This window comes from Herpailurus yagouaroundi, unplaced genomic scaffold (assembly GCF_014898765.1).
Source record: "Herpailurus yagouaroundi ecotype Mexico unplaced genomic scaffold, PumYag 28, whole genome shotgun sequence".
NCBI lineage: Eukaryota > Metazoa > Chordata > Mammalia > Carnivora > Felidae > Herpailurus > Herpailurus yagouaroundi.
In genome coordinates, this window is record NW_024412376.1 from 1,959,005 (window position 1) to 1,978,662 (window position 19,658).

Sequence of the window (19,658 nt, forward strand, 5' to 3'; positions counted from 1 at the left end):
AGTGGTCAGAACAAAAGGCAGGAAGTCTTTACAGGGTAAAGAAAGAAGACCAAGGAGGAGACAAAAGGAAATATCTTATTTGGGGTAAGGGGGCGGGCAGGGCTGACTGGGGTCAAGCAGAGGATTTGCAGGGACCCCAAAGTCATCTGGGTCTCCTCTTGCTGCTGTGGCTCCCTGGCGGGAGCGGCTCCATCTTGAACCTAGAAATTTACTTCAACACTTGTAATTTCATTCTCCACTCGTTCCTTTTCTGAGACTTTACTGTGTCCTGTTGGCAAGATGCCTTTTTCCTTCACCATAGTCATGTCACCACCACCTTTTTTTCACCACTTTTTCCTGGTCAGGGGAACCGTCCAGCCGTTCCTGGTCAGACTGGCCAGGCCTGAGGTTTGGGTTTCTGACCCTAACCTTTGCGAGGCATTTTATTTCATCCTGGACTCATCTTCAGCAGGGGCGCTGGTTTCGTGCTAGACAGCAAGTAGTCAGGTGGCCTGGCTTTCCCGGCCTAGGAGGGTTTACGTCACAGCCTGCTGTGGCTCTAGCTTGTTCTACAAAAGTAGTTCAATTAAGGGAGCTTCGCGTTAGCCTCTCCTGGTGGGACGCTGGTTAGGCAGGCCGCTGCCAGGCTGGGCTTCTGCTTCCAGGTGAGCGATCCTGTGTGCCCACCACATCTGCCGGAAGCGGAAGTGAGAGCGTGCTAGGGTCAAATGGTTGAGGCCAAATCTGTAAACGGGAGGAACGGGGATCCCCGGGGAAGGAATCCGGGCTGAATTTGAATCCCTCAAGAGTCAGAGGGACTTAGGAACAGAGCAGGTGGTAGAGAAGACAGTTGGAAGGGAGCAGGAAAAGAGTCTTGGATTTCAACCGTGAGTGCGCCCAGCTGGAAGCTCAAAGGTCTGTTTTATTGAGGGCCAGACAGGTGGTATGTGTGTTGTCCTAATTAGCATGGTTGGGCAGGGGCTTGGTTGCAAGTAATTAATCTTTAATTATCTATAAAAGGATGGTGGTGTGTGGGAAGAACACTAGCCTCAGAGTCAGGAACCCTGAGTTTCGCCCCTAATTAATTGAGTGACCTTGGATAAATAACTTTTACTGGCGTTAGATTCCTCATCTGGCCAGTAAAAAAGCTAGATTAGATCAGGTCTCATTGTTCCCTTGGGGAACTTTTAAAAGATATTGATGCCTGGGTATTGCACCCAGAGATACTGATTTTATTTCTTAAATTATTTATTTATTTAAAAAATTTTTAAATGTTTTAATTTATTTTTGAGAGTGAGAGCGTGAGCAGGGCAGGGACAGAGAGAGACGGAGTGGAAGATCTGAAGTGGGCTCTGCGCTGAAAGCAGAAAGACCGATGTGGGGCTTGAACTCACAAACTGTGAGATCATGACCTGAGCCAATGTCGGTTGCTCAACCAACTGAGCCACCCAGATGCCCCAAAGATTTTATTTTTTAAGTAATCTCTACACCCAACGTGGGCTTGAATTCACAACCCCTAGATGGAGAGTCTCATGCTCCACTGAGCCATCCAGACACCCTTGAGATGTTGATTTTAATTGGTCTATCGTGAAGCCCAGCAATCATATATTTTTTAAGCTCTCCAGGTAATTCTACTCTGTAGCCAGAGTGTCAAACTCTGAATCCTTTATTTATTTATTTATTTAAAAAAATTTTTTTAATGCTTATTTATTCTTGAGACAGAGACAGAGTGTGAACAGGGGAGGGGCAGAGAGAGAGGGAGTCACAGAATCCGAAACAGGCTCCAGGCTCTGAGCTGTCAGCACAGAGCCCGACACAGGGCTTGAACCCACGAACTGTGAGATCATGACCTGAGCCGAAGTCAGATGCCCAACCGACTGAGCCACCCAGGTGCCCCAAACTCTGAATCCTTTAAATTTGAAAAATCTATGAGTCTGTGTTATAACTAGGGTGATCAACCATCTGATTTGCCCAGGACTGTCCCAGCTTTAAAACTGAAAGTCTCCTGTCCCAGAATATCCCTCAGGGTTGAGCCATGTTCCACATCATTCCCCCCCCTGACATCAGTACGAAAAGGAAGTAGAAGGGTATGCTTGCAACTCTGTGTGTGTGTGTGTGTGTGTGTGTGTGTGTGTGTGTGTGTGTTGTGTGTGTCTTTACCAGGCCAGCTGGTAAGCTTTATGACTCTACCATTCACCTGCTACATAATTGCCATGTGTACAGTTAAGTACACATTTGGGTAAAACCTACCTTGCGTGGATTTCTAAAGATTATAGGTCAACCATTCTGGCTATTTCCTGTTCTCCAACCCAATGCTTTAAGAAAGCATGCTTTTATTTTTTCTTTCTCGCTCTAGTAAAACAAAATAAAATTAAGAGCAGAACAGTTGTTTTTTTTTTAATATTTATTTTTGAGAGAGAGACCGAGAGACAGAGACAAAGAAATAGATTGGGCAGAGAGAGGGAGACACAGAATCCAAAGCAGGATCCAGGCTCTGAGCTGTCAGCCCAGAGCCCAATGTGGGGCTTGAACTCACCAACCACCAGATCATGACCTGAGGCCAAAATCAGAAACTTAACTGACTGAGCCACCCAGGAGCCCCAAGAGCAGAACAGTTTTAAGACAACATCCATTCATCCAACAGGTATCCATTCAACCTTTACCTACTGATACCTCTCTCTCTCCACTCTGTATCCAATCCCCCACAAAGTCATATTTTCTCTGTCTTCAAAACATATCTCTTCTGTCTCCACTTCAATTACCTTAGTGCTGTGGTTTTTAGATTTGAGGGGCATTTGAATCACCTGGTAGGATTGATAAAACTGTAATTCCAGAGCCCAGAGTTTCTGATTCAGGAGGTCTGAGGTGGGACCGAATGTACACATTTCCAACAAGGTCCCAGGTTACCCACCGCATTCCACGGCGATGCATGGAGATCAGCAGGGTGGGATGTTGGACTCCACGAGAAGAATGTGACTCTTGGGCTATGGGCTTTTTTTTTTAATGTTTATTTTTATTATTTTTGAGAGACAGTGAGAGAGAGAGAGAGAGCATGAGCCTGGAAGGAACAGAGACACCGAATCTGAAGCAGGCTCCAGTCTCTGAGCTGTCAGCACAGAGCCCAATATGGGGCTTGAACTCATGAACCATGAGATTATGACCTGAGCTGAAGTTGGATGCTTAACCAACTGAGCCACACAGCTCCCCGCCCCCAAATCATAACCATTTTTAAGCATACAGTTTGGTAGTGTTAAGTACATTGACATTGTTATGCAACCATCGCCACCATCCATCCCCAGAACTCTTTTAATCTTGCAAAACTGAAATTCTATACCCATTAAACAATAACCCCCATTGTCCCCTCCTCCCAGCCCCTGGCAACCAAGCATTCTACTTTCTGTCTCTGAATCTGATTATTCTAGGGACTTTACATAGGTGGAAGCATACTCCTATATTTGTATTTGTCTTCATGACTAGCTTATTTCACTTAACACAGTGTTCTCAGGGTTCATCTATGTTGTAACATGTGTCAGAATTTCCTTCCTTTTTAAGGCTGTGTGATATTCCAGTGTGTGTGTGTGTGTGTGTGTGTGTGTGTGTGTGTGTGTGATTTTGTTTACCCGTTCATCTATTGATGGCCACTTGAGTTGCTTCCACCTTTTGTGAATAATGTTGCTGTGAACGTGGGTGTACAAATATCTCTTTGAATCTCAGCTTTCAGTTATTTTGGGCATATACCCAGAAGTGGAAATCCTGGATCATATGGTAATTCTACTTTTTATTTTTTATTTTTTTGAAGAAACATCATACTGTTTTCCATAGTTGTTGTGCCATTTTACATTCCCACTTGCAGTGCACAAAGGTTCTACTTTCTCTGCATCCTCACCATTTGTTATTTTCTGTTTGGTTTGGGTTTTGATAGTAGCCATGCTGGGCTGTGGAGCTTCTAAACTTCATGATTATGAAAATTTATGAGATTGCAGTTTTTAAAACTCTTTAATGGGAACTTTATGGAGGAGAGAAGATGAATATTTCTTTGAAACAGAAATCTCCTCACCTATGTTTTGATGATATTTCATCTACTCCCTTTACCTTCACTCTTCTTTCTTATTTTTTTTTCTTTTATTCTCCTCTGTCTCTATGCATTCCTCATTGGCTCTTATCCAATCCCCCATCTTATGGAACAGTCATCTTACCCACGTGGCAAGCTGTTTCCCTCTCAAAACTACAGGAATCTCTTTTTGAGCCAAAAGTCAGAATGAACTAAATTCTCAATCAGGTTTTTTTTTTAAGTTTATTGATTTTGTATTTTGAGAGAGAGAGAGAGAGAGAGAGCAATGGAGGGGCAGAGAGAAAGAGATAAGCATGGAGCCTGAAACAGGGTTCGATCCCATGAACTGTGAGATCGTGACCCGAGTTGAAATCAAGAGTTGGACACTTAACTGACTGAGGCACCCAGGTGCCCCTTGATCAGGTTTTAAACAGTAGAAGTTTGGGTGAGTTCTTGGGTGCTTCTTAAAACACACCCATCTTTTTCCAAATGACAGCAATTGTACTTTGGTTTATTAAAGGAGTAAAAAGGCATGATAATATGGGCATTCAAGGTGTTACTTTTTTTCCTTGCAGCTGTTGACAACAATTTATCATTTGATTCTAGTTCAGAGACACAGACATTAGAATTGCTTGCCCTTTGCATTGAGCAAGAAGAAAGTAAGATGTGCATATCAGAAAAACAAAGATGGCAGCTCACAGAAACAAAAACTGAGGTTGTTCTTCCTCCTCATGATTAATATATTTTTTTATTTTTTGTGAGTTGTGGATTTTGGAAATATGCAGAGGACCCAACTGACCACTGAGAATGAGACTGAGAACATTGAGATGTTTGTCCCTACAGATCTAGAAGTAGAGCTCACAACATTGGAGGAAAGGGTCTGCCTGGAGGAGCCACATCAGTAGGCTTTCAAGAGATGAGGAGACCAGACCAGAGAGACCTCCTCCCACAACTCCCATATTTGTTGGCCCCCAGGAGTGATATAACAAATATTCAAATAATTGGAATTTGAGGGTCATGGAATGAATTCTCAATTTCCATATGCCATCTACTGACATAATTATATGTATGTTTATATATATATTATATATACATAATAATATTAAATATATATTTATGCACTGCTGATTAAATACCAATATAGGTGTTAAAAAGATAATATTATCCATTGAATATAGGCTCTAGCAAGTTGCTCTAGACAAATATAACCATGATAGAACAATCAATCTTCCATGCTTAGAAGATTATCCTCTTAGACTAAACAGCCTCATAAGTGACACTCATGAAGGAGGAAAGACACCATGTCCCAGGGATACCAGCCAAATCACCTTGGAGATGAGCGGGGAATCATGTCACAAACAGGTCGTCCTTAAATGTGAACGTTGTTTATGTCAGCACAGTCCCTCTCGGTCATGACAAAGGCATGTAGGTTTACAGAGAGTAAAGCAGGAAAATGTCTGGCTTATCCAACAATGTGAAAACCCTGTTTAAGCATTGCTACTATTCAGACTTCAGTATTCAGAATGAATCAAAAAGAATCTTTTGAAAACTGGTTTTGGGGTCATCATTTGTGTGTAATACACAAAAATGGTAATATAGAATCCTGTCTTTGATGAAGATTACAGTCTGTAATTGCCAGCACTTTCTTGTTACAATGGACAAAGCTCCAAATCACATTTGCTTAGAATAAAAAGCTGGAGGGGCACTTAATGGAGTCATTCTAGGGGAGTTTATGCAGTCAAATGAGGATGTAAATGTACAGGCTGGGAACCAGGACTCTGAGCACCATGAAGACCAGAACTAGGGACTCAAAGTCACCAGGGATTCCTTCCTCTGGGTAGTGTTTTAGTATGTCCTGGTGTAGATGGGTTTCTCCACATGGCACCTGGTACATCCAGCAGCACATAAGCCTTTCACCTAGTCCCTGACCACAGAGGTAAGGGAGCTTTTCTCTCAATTTTGAAAATGTCAAAAAAGCTCTTTCCTCCCTTTCTCTATGTTGCCATAATGGGGCTCATGAATGGTGGATGCTCTCAAGAGCATTGACAGTACTGAAGAAAGGCAAATGCCAGGTTGTTATTGGGCCATGCTCCAAGGTCATCGTCAAGTTTCTAGCTGTGATGATGAAACATGGTTACGTTGGCAAATTTGAAATCATTGATGATCGCAGGGCTAGGGAAGTCATTGGGGATGATCGCAGGGCTAGGGAATCTCACACGCAGGTTAAACAGGTATGGAGTGGTGGCCCCGGATTTGATATATGACTCAAAGATCTAGCGAGGTGGCAGAGTGATCTGCTCCCATCCCACCGGTTTGGTTTCATTGTGCTCGTGGCCTTAGAAGGGATCATGGACCATCAGGAGGTGGGACAAGAATGCACAGGAGGGAAAATCCTGGGATTCTTTTTTCTAGGGATGTGGTACGTATGTGAAAATGAAATGCCTCAATGAAAAAAAAAAATAAAAGGTGGGAATGCAAACTGATGCAGCCACTCTGGAAAACAATATGGAGGTTCCTCAGAAAACTAAAAAAAGAACTACCCTACGACCCAGCAATTGCACTACTAGGCGTTTATCCACGGGATACAGGTGTGTTGTTTCAAAGGGACACATGCACCCCAATGTTTATAGCAGCACTATCAACAATAGCCAAAGTATGGAAAGAGCCCAAATGTCTATCGATGGATGAATGGATAAAGAAGATGTGGTGTGTGTATATATATACACACACACACACACACACACACACATATACATACAATGGAGTATTACTTGGCAATCAAAAAGAATGAAATCTTGTCATTTGCAACCACGTGGATGGAACTGGTTGGTATTATGCTAAGTGAAATTAGTCAGAGAAAGACAAAAATCATATGACTTCACTCATATGAAGTCTTTAAGAGACAAAACAGGTGAATATAAGGGAAAGGAAACAAAAATAATATAAAAACAGCGAGGGGGACAAAACATAAGAGACTCAAATATGGAGAACAAACTGAGGGTTACTGGAAGGGTTGTAGGAGGGGGGATGGGCTAAATGGGTAAGGGGCACTAAGGAATCTACTCCTGAAATCATTGTTGCCCTATATGCTAACTAATTTGGATGTAAATTAAAAAAATTTTTTTTCTTTAAAAAAGAGACAAAAGAAATCCAATCAATAAAAAATTTATGCAATGACTAAAAAAAAAAATCTCAAAAAAGAATTTTGGTCACTGGTCACTGTGGCCAGAGATGAAGTATTCTGATGGACTCAACGTGGATTCTGTGTTCCCTCTGTAGCTAAGGAACTTAGGTGGGAACCTTTGTGAGAAGGAGAAAGAATATGGTGTCAGACAAAATCAAGTCACCACGCAGGCAGTGTGGCAAGATGAGACTCACAGACATAAAGCAGTAGTGAAAGTATGTCATAATGGGCCAAAGAAGTGTGCAATCAATATAGGACTAGGGGCCATCTTCCAGCCCGCATGTGCCTTGCTCACTGCCACCACACCCCACTATGGTTCTTTGGCTGTGCAGGCACTGCAGAAACACCGGGTAGTCTTTGAGATCCAAGAATTGAATCACAGAAAACATTTAACTAGGGAACTCCCAGGTTCCTCTTTCTTTCTATAAAACAGTAACCACAAAGGAGATGTTACAACTCTTAGATTTGATTCAGAAGGTTTTGTTAAACATACTCCTTGATCTCACCAACTCTGCAATCCTTTGTGAGTTCTCTGCAGCCTGCCTCCAGGCAGAAGATGTCCTGGACACCAAAATATTAACATAAAATTTGCATTTTGTTACCTTCCTTTCTTATATCTGATAGCTTCTACACACACTGCACCCAGCGGTTATCATAGAGTCATGGAGTTAATATATTACTGTTCCCTTCTCAGCTGCTTATCAGTAGGGGAGTGTTGGAGGTTGTATGGGGTAGAGACAAGTGGGAGCTGGGTCCTTGGGTTTTGAGTACTGACTGTCATATCTGATCAGTTTAATTCAGTGGTTCTTAACCAGGGGACATTCTGTCTTCCATTGGACATTTGGCAGTGTTTGAAGACATTTTGGTTGTCACACTGAGAAGAGGGGTGCTCCTGACATTCAATGGGTGGAGGTCAGGAATGCTACTAAATACCCTACTGAACACAGGAGAGCCCTGCAACAAAGAATTCTCCTGCTCCAAATGTCCATGTGCTGTGGTTAAGTTCTGGGTATAATCCAACATACAGTAGGAGTCCAGTTCTCTGGAGAGTTAAGGATGGACGTAGGAGAAAGTGAAAAGAATGTATTAGATGTTCTAAAAAGTGGCAACGAGAAGGCACCCATGGATCTTCTTTCTTCCTCAGCCTGTAGCCTAAGGACATCAGCAGCATTTAAGTGGAAACAGAAGGGTGTCTTTATAAACACTCCTATTCTACCAAACTCTAGAGACACAGCAGTAGCCTTGGGCCAAACAATTCCCTTCTACAGCCCCAGGTGAGCCTCACCAATCTAGAAAGAAATCCCAGTTATTCCACACCCCTTCTCTGGGTGTAGGGGCCTTGACTTGCCCTTGTCCCAGGCTGGCAGGGCTGGCTGTTAATGAGAAACTTACTTTTCTCTGGTGGAAGTGCTTAACAGTTTGATTTTTACATTAAGCCTTTGGTGAGAAATCCCAGTATTCACATATTTTGTGTATTTTAAACTAACTTGACTCTAATTGTTAATGTTGCCAATTCCCATGGAAAGAAAATGTAAGATTATATGCCAGCTCTTATCACTGGAAATTTCACCATGGGACACAAATCATGAGAACAGGATGTATTTCAACAAGGAAGAACACTGAGAAAAATACCAGTTAGATATAATTATATTTCATCAAAGACACAATAGAATTGAAGGGGAAGAGATGAAGGAGGCTTGTTATAATCATGTAGCCTTGAGGAGGACTTACCACAAAGAAAACATGCATTTAGGAATGATAATTAAACTGTTGTAACGAGGATATAAGGTTCCATCCATCCATCCATCCATCCATCCATCCATTTAATTTATTCTGATTTTCTGCTCTGTTCAGTAAAAGGCACAGTACTAAAGGCTCAAAGGACAAGACAATGGAGAGGGTGACGATCCCCCACCCTCAAAGAATTTACAATGGCCTCTAAAGCAAGCTCTGTGCTTGCAATGAGGACTTCTACTGTCCTGTATGGGAGTTCCAATCTCACTTTATCATGTTCCTGATTCATAAATTGAGCCAGGTTTCACTCACTCATATGGTGATTGGAGAAAATGGGAAATAAAAGGCTGAGAAATTCCATTTTGACTGGAATGTAAACTGTGCATCTATTTTGTGCTCCAGAGAGCACCATTACATAGCATACACTTGGATCTGTGACTCCTGGCAGTGTGCAAGAACATGGTTTTTCTTGTACCGGATATTTGAGGACCAAGGGATTTTAGAGAAGTCTGCTATCTTTGGGGATATGGGAGGGGAGTTTCTCTAAGATTTATTATTTTTTTATTAAAGTATAACCTACACCAAGGAAAGGATATAAATGTTAAATATACAACTCAGTGAAATTTTGCATAGCTATACACTCAGATAACCACCACCCAGATGTAGATATAGACATCTCCAACCTCCTTCTACCCCCAAAGTTTTCACTTTCCAGAGCCACTTCCCAGACTATACTCGCTCTCAGAACCATTATTCCAATTTTATCATCATAAGTTCATTTTACTAGTCTTGAACTTCATATATACAAACTATATAATGAACTATGTACTATGTAATATGTACTCTTGTTATGTTGTCTGCTCCTTTGCCCCTATGCTCACATCTGTAAGTCCTCCATATTGATGCATTCAGCAGTAGTCCGATCTCTTTATTGCTGTGTAACGTTCTATTGGCGGAAAACCCTCCCAATTGATTTGTGCGTTCTCTTGCTGATGGGCATTTGGGTTGTTTGCACTTTGGACTTCTGGCTAAAGCTGCTATGAACATTCTTATACATGTCTTTTGGTGGATAAGTGTGCTTATTACTCTTGCTATACATCTAAGAGTGGAATCTGATAGTATTTTTAGATTCTAAAAATGTTCCTTGATAAAACACACTAATTTTTAATCTGAATGTGTGTACAGATATTTATTAAAGGGAGATCTATCCGCAGCCCACAGAAAATGGGTTTTTAATTGTGACTGGCCCCAGTCTGGAGACTTGTTTTAAAATCATACAAGGGGGGCGCCTGGGTGGCTCAGTCGGTTAAGCGGCCGACTTCGGCTCAGGTCATGATCTCACGGTCCGTGAGTTCGAGCCCCGTGTCGGGCTCTGTGCTGACAGCTCGGAGCCTGGAGCCTGTTTCAGATTCTGTGTCTCCCTCTCTCTGACCCTCCCCCGTTCATGCTCTGTCTCTCTCTGTCTCAAAAATAAATAAATGTTAAAAAAATTTTTTTTAATCATACAAGGAACATCAACATTTATGCTGCTTAGTGAACATGATAGGAGTTTGGTGTACTTTGTTTGTTAAAGTTGGTTAGAAGAACACATGTATGTGTATACATGGAGTTGCCCTGGAAAGAATGTGTTTCTTTTGAAAATTACATCTGGGCACCAGTGGGACAACATGTTGAAGAGCCTTGAGGTCCTGCTGATCTATTATCCTGGAAAACATTTGTGAAACTTTGTGAAGGCAGAAACTATAGGTCTTGGTGGCCAATCGGATGGGGAGTGTGAGGAGAGGCACACAGATCAGCCTGAGGTGTCCATCCAGATGTGAATGATTATGCTGGTAAGAGAACCAAGAAGGGACACCATTTCAGCTCAGGGCATGATCCCAGGGTCATGGGATTGAGCCTTGTGTTGGGTTCCTTGCAGAGCATGAAGCCTGCTTAAGATTCTCTCTTTCTGCCCTTCCCTCCTCCCTAAAGTTAAAAAAAAAGAGAGAGAGAGAAAGAGAGAAATAAGAAAGTCAAGAGAAAGAAGAGCAGTATCACCCTCCTGAGCAGCATATGTATCACAAGCCTGTGCTGATATGTAAACAAAATATATCTTCGTTATTTCTCCATAACCAATTTGAATTTTCACTTGAGACATTGCCTTCTGGGTAACAGGAAAGTATGCCTGCGCTTTAAGATTGCCAAAGAATAGCATGTCAGTCCCTTGTGGATGATTTGATTTCTTGAGCAAATGCTCCGTTTCCACCTTCCACTCCCTACTGCCTTGTCTCCAAGAGGCATCTAAGATACAGGATGATGGAATTGGCTGGATTGTCAGGGGTCATGATGATCTCATGGAGGTAAAGTTGATTATAAAGTGTATAATCATATAAATTATAGAAAGAATGGTTTGTTTACTTAAAACAAAAAATGCAAGGATAGCCAGGAAGCCCCTGAAAAAGAACAATGGGGGTGGGGAAAACAGGAAAATGCTATAAAATCCCCATAAATAAATCAGTGTGGTATTGGGAAATAAATAGACACACAGACCGAGGAACAGACTAGAAAATCTAGAGAAAGATCCAATTGCATATGGAAACTTAGCATCTAATAAAGGAACATTTCAAATCAGTGGGGGAAAGACAGGCATTTTAATAGGTAGTTTTAGGATAAGGATAGCCATGTGGAAAAAGATAAAATAAGATTCATTCTTCACATGGTACATATGAATTCCAAGTGGATCAGAGACTTCAGTGTGAAAAATTGAACTCTACCACTGCAAGAAGAAAACTTAGGCGAATTCTTGTGTAATGTGTGCAGACTTCCCTAAGGCTTTGAGTCCAGAAGCAATGAGAAAAGAGATTAACAAATGTGACTACAGAAAAAAAAAAAGTTCGCATGGCAAAAAATACCATAAGCAAAGTATAACAGCCTGGGGAAAAATCACAGACAAAAGAATTTTTTCCTAATATATAAATAGTTTCTAAATTAAAGAAGAAAAAGACCACAAATCTATAGAAACACAGACTAGAGAAATGAATAGACAAGTCACAGAAAATGAAATCCAAATGGCCTTTTTTTTTTTTTTTCAACGTTTATTTATTTTTGGGACAGAGAGAGACAGAGCATGAACAGGGGAGGGGCAGAGAGAGAGGAAGACACAGAATCGGAAACAGGCTCCAGGCTCCGAGCCATCCGCCCAGAGCCTGACGCGGGGCTCGAACTCACGGACTGCGAGATCGTGACCTGGCTGAAGTCGGACGCTTAACCGACTGCGCCACCCAGGCGCCCCCCAAATGGCCTTTAATCGTCTTCTCAACCTCGCCTGCGATTAAAACTCATCGGGATACCACGTCTCTCACACAGCAGATTGACAAAAGCCAAAATGTCTGACAACATTTTTTTTATTAAAAAAAATTTTTAACCTTTATTCATTTTTGAGAGACAGAGAGAGTGTGTGAGTGGGGGAGAGGCAGAGAGAGGGAGACACAGAGTTGGAAGCAGGCTTCAGGCTCTGAGCTGTCAGCACAGAGCCTGTTGTGGGGCTAGAACCAATGAACGGCGAGATCATGACCTGAGTCAAAGTCCAACGCTTAACTGACTGAGCTACCCAGGCACCCCTCTGACAATATATCCTATTGGCCAAGCTGTGGGAAAATGGGAATTCTTATACACTGCTAGTGGGAGTGCAAAATGGCATAATTCCTATGGAGGGAAATTTGGCAATATCTAGCATAATTACATATGCATTTATGCACTGACCTGAATTTCCCACTTTTAGGTGTCTATCCCAAAGACAGTGTAGCAAAAATAGGAAAAGATACATGCACGAGGGAGGCTGCTCTTGCACCACCGATTAACAAGAGATTGGCAACAAACCAACTGTTCATCAATAGGGGTCTGGTTGAATTACTTACATTTTCAAAATGGAGAGGTATTTAACGGCAAGTGAAAGGAACAGTAAATATTTCCATATACTAGTACTGCATTGTTATTTTTGGATTGTATTGATCAGTGGAAAGTATAAGTGAAGAACTGTTAATATACCATTTTGGTGATAAAGGGGAGGAATATGAATATATATACATGCGTACACATATATAGGTATATATAAACTTTTATTATTAAAAATGGAAAAATAAACCATAGAGAAGGGGGAGAAATGTTACCCATAGGGAAAAAAAGTGTAGCATAGGGTTGAGAAAATAGGTATAGAAGGCGAGACTTCTCGGACTGTACCTTGTCTGGTAGATTTGATTTTGAAACAAGTTAACTATTTTGTACAATTATAAAAAAGTTAAATTTACAAAGGAAAAAAATTCCTAAAAATTGAAAGCAGCTAAACAAATGGATCTAACAGTGTGTTGAGTTGGCCCCATAATGCACAGAAGTCAGGTATTTCAAGGGGCTTTAATTCAGAGTAATTTGTTTGTGCATCCATAGTGAGACAGAAGTACCCCCCCTCAACCTAAACCACAAAAAACACAAACACAACCTGTTTTCAGTAATCATATTGTTGACAATGGTGTTGGTATTATTTTGAGATTGTTATATGTGGATTACAAGATGAAGCAAACCAGTAATTATAGTGGTATCATTGGGGGGAGGGGAGGAAAGAGCTACAGATGTAAGAATACAAAACAATGTTAAGTAAAAAAAAATGTGCTCCTGAATTTTTTAAAAAAAATTTTTTTAAGTTTACTTATTCATTTTGAGAGAGAGGGAGAGTGAGTGAAGGAGGAGCAGAGAGAGGGGGAGACAGAGTCCCAAGCAGTCTCCATGCTGTCAGTGCAGAGCCCGATGTGGGGCTCAAACTCATGAACCATGAGATCATGACCTGAGCTAGAGTCAGACACTTAACCAAATAAGGCACCCAGGCTCCCCAGTGCGCTCCTGAATTTAATTTTACAGTATAAATATGAATTCGTTGTATATTTTATCTTTTTAGAATCTATTTCTTTTTTTTTTTAAGTTTATGTATTTTGAGAGAGTGAGAGTGGGGGAGGGGCAGAGAGAGAGGGAGAAGGAGAGAATCCCAAGCAGGTTCTGCACTGTCATCACAAAGCCTGATGTGCGGCTTGAACTCACAAAACCTTGAGATCATGACCTGAGCCAAAGTCAGTCACTTAACCGACAGGGCCACCCAGGCGTCCCTTTGTAGAATCTATTTCTTAATTCTGTCCGCTGAAAAGATCTAGAAACAACGATCATTCCATGAAAAGCAGGTAAACCTTGCACCCATATTGTGACATTGGAATAAAATGTCCTGCTAAAAGGAACCAGGAGAGAGTTCATTTATCCAGCCTTTCCTAATCAAGTTGTACCTAATGATAAGCAAATAACTGATGAGGGGACATTTTTCTTTAAAGAAGTAATGTAGCTAATAAATGAAGGAGTACAAGAATGTCATAATTTTGCAACACCTAATTAATTGCTCTAGGCGGTGATCACCAACACCTGCTCACATCACTAACAGAGTATGCCTCTTTGCCAGAAAGTCCAGTCTGAATCTAAATAAGCCCCAAATTTAACCACAAGCTTGGAGGAATACAGAAGACCCAGGAGCATGTTAAATCACCCCTTCAAGGTATGACCAGCAAAACCAGAGACTTTAGGTTTCTTCAACAAATAAACCACAAGGGGAAAAAATGTGAGGAGAGGGAACCAATAGATTTTTTTTTTTAAATGGGAAACTTACGAACTAATTGCAATATGTGGATCTTAATTGGATCATGAGTCAAACTGTAAAACAATTAAGGGCAATCAGGACACTTTGAATACTGGTTGGATATTTAATGATTTGGGGGGGCTGTAGGTGGGGTATAGTTGAAACATGATTGATAACTGTTGAAACTGAGTGATGAGTACACAAAGAATCATTATACTCTTCTGCTTACTTTTGCAGATGTTTGGAATTTTCCATAATAAACAATTGTTTTTGAAAGCCCACTCTGGACAGGGAAAATGGAATATTATCTTCCTCTTTACATTCCTGCTACAACAATCCTAACCTTCCCGGAGGCAAATGGATGCTCAGAAACTGCACACAGGATTGTAATAGAGAAAAGCAACTGACATATTTCCAAAAATATTATCCCCATTTCAGAAAATTTATTTTTGGTGGAAAATGCCAAGTTTCATCTTATGTGTGTTGACATTGAGATTCCCAGTCCCAGCAGGAGTTGAAAATGCAAGACTCCTGCCTGGGAGACATATCAGGGCTGACACTGTAGCTGACATCACCAGTAGAAAAAGTATGGGCAGAAAAGGAAAAGACCAGGACTTGGGTAGAGTTTTTCTTCCTTCCTTCCTTTCTTCCTTCCTTCCTTCCTTCCTTCCTTCCTTCCTTTCTTCCCTCATTGAAAAATATATGAGATATGTACGGATGAGGTATTGGAACCTGGGGGTGGAAAGTGAAGGTTTATTGAGGAAGAAAGGCACTTCAACAAAGATGTGAAAGCATTAAGTTCTGTAATCAAGGTACACAAAAGATGTAGTGGATACACAGAAGACCTTTTCAGTTTGTCTGAAGGACAAATGATCATGTTTCAGAAACCAGAGCAAAAAGTGAAGCTGAGACCAGTAGCCATGTCTTAGTTCTGGATAATTAAGATGTTTTTCTTCCTGGTGAAAGGAACGTTCTTTTTCTGCTAACTTCCTTCCTTGCTGCCTCCTGCTTTTGAATACAGTATGAGAGGATTATATTCGGAGCAACTGCAGCTATCTTGTGACTAGTAGCAAACAAGCATGAGAACAAAATATCAATATATTGAAGAGGCTTGAAAGTGCCTGGGTCCTTGATGACACTGCTGAACTGCTAAGCAAACCCTAAACAGTCTACTTCTGGACTTGTTGAGTAAATAATAAATGTTATTAGAGTGAAGACACTGTTCAGTTGAATACTCTATGACTTGCAATGACGTGAACTCCCAACCGATGCAGTGTCTCTTCCCTACCAAACCATGAATTACTTGGAGAAGCAGTACAGCATAATGGTTCCAATGAGCCTGTGGTGATGTTTATGAGACTACTAATGACACCAATGAAAGATTGGTGTGGGCAGAGGTCAGACTCCAAAAGAGTGAGTGGGTGGTAAATGTTACCTTCTAGGACACCCTCCACACGCTGAGGAAGAGTATAAAAAGAGGTCAGGGTCAAAGCCAAAGATGGGTGGAGTGAGAAGGTAGGGGGTAAATGAATGTCCTTGCCCTCTGGGTGTTCCCTCTCCGGGCTCCTTTTGCCGGGTCCCTTCTCCCACCACACAGATGACGTCTCAGACTGGGCTGCCTCCTGCTTTTATAGCAGCTACAGACACTTTCCTGTCACGAAAAGAGAAAAAGCAATGGCGTCTTGAGAGAGGAGCAGAATCAAGGAAAGAGTTTGTGTTTTTTTTGTTTTGTTTTTTTAGGGTGGGAAGATTTGAGCATGTTTGTGGACCGGAGGGAGGGAGAAACTGAAGGTAGAGAGAAAAGGGGGTAATTCAATGGAGCAAGATTGAGGAGGTATAAAGAATCCAGAGACATAGAGAAAAGGAGGATTTTTTCTTGTGGGGAAAAAAAAAGGCAAATTGAAGAGAACCTACAGAGAAACGTTGAGGGGAAGGAAATTCAGAGACTGTTTCTAACCCACTCAGCCTCAGAAAGTGAGTCGTTTTGGTGAGATGAAAGTGAGATTAAACAGAACTTGGTCTCTGGTGGCCTCACGAGTGCTGTTTCCCTCTGGGATCCCCAGGGTCAAGGGCTCAGACTTCGGCCCTCTGTTTTAGAAATGAATTCTGTCCATATGAGCAGACTTGCTTAGGTTGTGAGCACTTGTCCTATACTAACCTAGTTAGTCACTACTGGACTTGAGACTTGAGCTCTGTTGGCAAGACCCTCAGCATTATAAGTTTCACTGTCGCTATTTTCAGAATGATTTGGAAAGTAATACTTATGTCAAAGTGCTGCTGTTATAATCAAACCTGGTCATTCGTGTGTGTTACCTTTGAACACAGTGCTCAGGAAAATGTTAACTGTTATTATTTATTTAACGTTTATTTATTTTTGAGGGAGTGAGAGAGACCGTGAATGGGGGAGATGGAGACAGAGGGAGACAGAGGATCCGACGCAGACTCTACGCTGTGAGCACAGAGCCCAATGCAGGGCTCGAGCCCACGAACTGCGAGATTATATCCTGAGCTGAAATCAAGAGTCAGCCGCTTAACCGACTGAGCCACCCAAATCTTAACTATTATATCTTATTCCACAAAGTCATTGAGCAACTACTGTGTACCCAGCGCTGAGCTGGGTGCTAGGATACATGTCATACTTGTCTTCAAGATGCTCTTGTTAATGCCACCAGGGGAATAAACATATGCAGCGGGTAAAAGTTTCCATTTGAGAAACTCCAGAGAATCTGGAGTAAAATGCATCTAGGGAATAAAGCCAGAATGGTAATTAATTTTTGTTTCAGGAAACATAACTACCAAGTGGTGGACCCATGTGGTCAGCTCTAGAAAACAAAATCAGAACGTTGGTCTGTGAATGTAGAATCAGGGCAAATAAATTCCTGTCCACCCAAAACCTCAGGACATGACCTTGTTGGGAAAAGGAGTCTTTCCAGATGTGATTAGTTAAGTTAAAATGAGGTCATACTGGATTAGAATAGGCCCTACATCCAAAGTTTGTGTCTTTTTGTTTTTAAGTTTATTTATTTATTTTTGAGAGAGAGAGAGAGAGAGAGAGAGAGCGCGCACACACACACACACGCACACGCACAAGTGGGGGGAGGGCAGAGAGACAGGGAGACACACAATCTGAAGCAGGCTCCAGGCTCTGAGCTGTTGGGACCCAACATGGGGCTCGAACCCACAAACTGAGATCATGACCTGAGCCTAAGTTGGCTGCTTAACCGACTGAGCCACCTAAGCGCCCCCTAAAGTTTGTGTCTTGGTAAGAAGAGGCGAGGTCACACAGAGAGACGGAAAAGAATCAGACGCAGATGGGAAGGACGCAGCTACAAGCCAGGGAATACCTAAAACCACCAGAAAGGGGAAGAGGAAGGCAGGAGCCTCCCCTGGGGGAAAACAGCCCTGCTAACACTTGGATTTCTGACTTGTAGCTTCTACAGCTGTGCCAGAATTCGAGAAGGCATTGTTAAGCCACCTAGTTTGTGGCCATTTGTTATGGCAGCCACAGGAAACTAATGTAAAAGGCCTGTGGTTTCTGTCCTGGAAGCCAACTGGGGAGCTTTATTATGCGGTTCTACCTGCCAAAACCACCACACTCCTCCTCCTGTTGGCTGATTAAGGCACCTTCTCCCTGCACAGAGCTGGCGCTTTACCCTCCTTTTTGAGGACTTCAGGCTGACCCATCCCTCCAGCTCTTTCTTTTTTTCTTTAAAAAAAAATTTTTTTTTAACGTTTATTTATTTTTGAGACAGAGAGAGACAGAGCACGAGCAGGGGAGGGTCAGAGAGAGGGAGATGCAGAATCTGAAACAGGCTGCAGGCTCTGAGCCTGTGCTGAGCTCTGTGCTGAGCGGTCAGTACAGAGCCCGATGCGGGGCTCGAACTCACGGGCCGTGAGATCATGACCTGAGCCGAAGTCGGACACTTAACCGACCGAGCCACCCAGGCGCCCCAACTTTCTTTTTTTCTTACAGAGTTCAATACAACAGATGCACTTTCATATAAATCGCCAGTCAGGCATTTCCAGAACAGAACGTCTGGGGTTCTCAGATAGGAACTTTTATAATTGCCTTTAGATTCTTTTTGAATTCACTCAGAATTCTGGGGATGTCCTATTCACATCCTCTTGTGTTGGTCATGGGGCATCAGCGTAAGAGGGATGCCTTCAGAAGGGAGGGGTTCTGGAAAGAGTGGCTGGGTGGGGTCAGGCCAAGATGACTGGAGAATAAGCCTCTTTCTGGCTTCTACTGGATGAATATTGGTTAAGAGACTTGGCCACATTCTTGTGGGAAGACAGTGACTCCATCGGTTTCAATTCTTCCCCTTGTGATTCCTCCCCACATTCTGTGTCATTTGGATTTAAAAATAAATTGTGTCCCAATAAATAGCCGAAAGAAGCATGAGCCCTTTCCCTGGCTGCACTCCACGCCCTGTCAGAGTGCAAACTTGCTGCCAGCACTTTCCTCAGCAGCAGGTGTGTCCCCTGATGGACAGCTGTTGGGGTCAAGCCGGTGTCAGAGCTATTCCTGTCTGTGGTGGTCTTCTTTCCTTGGGGTGCCAGCCCCGCAGGTCACAGATTACATGATAGAAATACTTGGAGTTCCAGGATAGCGCTTTGCCCACAGCAAGCAGGGCTCGAACTCATGAAACTGCGAGATCATGACCTGAACCGAAACCAAGAGTCAGACCCTTAACCAACTGAGCCACCCCGGTGCCCTGAGAACTACTTTTTTTTTTTTTTTTTTTTTTAATTTTTTTTTTTCTCAACGTTTTTATTTATTTTTGGGACAGAGAGAGACAGAGCATGAACGGGGGAGGGGCAGAGAGAGAGGGAGACACAGAATCGGAAGCAGGCTCCAGGCTCTGAGCCATCAGCCCAGAGCCCGACGCGGGGCTCGAACTCACGGACCGCGAGATCGTGACCTGGCTGAAGTCGGACGCTTAACCGACTGCGCCACCCAGGCGCCCCGAGAACTACTTTTTAATGTACTTATTTTTTAGTATTTAGCTCTTAACACCATTATATTGAAACCTTTTGTTTACTGCTGACACATGGGATGTGCT

The 19,658-nt window shown here is 42.3% G+C and overlaps 1 long non-coding RNA gene across 3 annotated transcripts; it reads left to right on the forward strand.

The window, feature by feature from the left end:
* Positions 1-458: 458 nt before the first annotated feature.
* LOC121032301 (uncharacterized) lies at positions 459-15,810 on the forward strand. Of its 3 annotated transcripts, none has more exons than XR_005791585.1 (3): positions 459-644; positions 14,368-14,514; positions 14,833-15,810. It is a non-coding gene; the product is annotated as an uncharacterized LOC121032301 (long non-coding RNA). The 3 variants fall into 3 exon arrangements; XR_005791660.1 differs by having other exon boundaries at positions 14,422-14,514; XR_005791402.1 differs by lacking the exon at positions 459-644 and adding an exon at positions 715-894 and having other exon boundaries at positions 14,422-14,514.
* Positions 15,811-19,658: the final 3,848 nt, after the last annotated feature.